The following is a 1475-nucleotide window of genomic DNA, read 5'->3' on the forward strand; positions in this document are numbered from 1 at the left end:
GTGAGTAGTGTTTTCTAAATGCCAGGCACTGTTTGAGATAATGACAAACAATAGTGAACAAAATAGACAAGTTTCTGTCTTCATGGACATCTCTCTTTTTCTTTGCTGGGTTCATCCTTTTTCTGACCCCTGAATTATGTAGGGCCCCAAGGCTTGGTCCTTAGACATTTTGTTCTTCCTAATTGCTCTTATTCAGTTCCATGGCTTTGTAAACATAAAATGGTAACTCCAAATTTATATTTCCAACCCTGATCTCTCCCCTGAATTCTAACCTCATGTACCATTGTCTGCTCAGCCTCTTCCCTTTATGTCAGCAGTGGGCTGAATCGTGTCCCCACAAAAGACATGTCAACTCCCAATCCTCGCACCTGTTACCGTTCTCTTATTTGGAAAAAGAGTCTTTGTAGATTTAAGTAAAGATGTCGAGATGAAATCATTCTGGATTATCTAGATGGAGCCTAAATTCAGAGACAAGTATCCTTATGAGAGACGCCCAGAGGAGAACATAGACCCAGAAGAAGGCAATGCAAAGATGGAGGCAGAGACTGGAATGGTGTTACTGCAAGTCAAAGAATGCCAAACGTCACCCACCAGAAGTGGAAAGAGGCAAGGAACACATTCTCCCTTAGAGACTTTAGACGGTGTGTAACACCTTAATTTTGGACTCTGGCCTCCAGAACTGTGAGAGAATGAATTTCCATTGTCTTCAGCCACCAAGTTTGTGCTGATTTAGTACTGCACCCTCAGGAAACTAATGCAATGTCTAATAGGCATAATAACCTTATATATCCAAAACAGAATTTTTGATTTTGTATTGGCCTCCTTGATCCTAGCTCTTCTTTCCTCTCTGGTTCTTCTTGAATTCTTCCCCATTCGGTAAATAAGATATCCCCTCATGACTTAAGATTTTATTCCATTGATTTTTAAAGAATTTTTATTTAAATTTACAGAAGTCTTTTAAAAAAAAAAAGCACAAAGAAGCAAAGACATTACAAGAAAACTACAGACCAATGTCCCTTTTGAATATAGACACAAAAATCCTCCACTATAATAACAAACCAAATTAAAAAATATATTAAAAGAAATATACCATGACTAAGCGGGATTTACACCAGGAATGCAAGGTTGTTTCAACAGAACAAAAATCAATTAATGTAATTTCAATAGAATAAAAAACAAAAACTGCACAGTTATCTCAATATATATGGAAAAAGCATTTGACAAAAACCAATATCCTTCCATGATAAAAAACAGTCAACACACTAGGAATAGAAGGGAAATTTCTCAACCTGATAAAGGGCTACAGCTGATTATACTTAATGGCAAAAGACTGAATGCCTTCCATTGAAGATCAGGAACAAGGTAAGATTTCTTTTGGCACTCCTAGTCAGCATTTTACTGGAGGTTCTAACTAGGGCAATTAGGCAAAAAGAAAAAGAAAAGGAAAGGAAAGGAAAGGAAAGAAAGAAAAAAAA

This window comes from Pteropus vampyrus, unplaced genomic scaffold (assembly GCF_000151845.1).
Source record: "Pteropus vampyrus isolate Shadow unplaced genomic scaffold, Pvam_2.0 Scaffold67, whole genome shotgun sequence".
NCBI classification, from domain to species: Eukaryota; Metazoa; Chordata; class Mammalia; order Chiroptera; family Pteropodidae; genus Pteropus; species Pteropus vampyrus.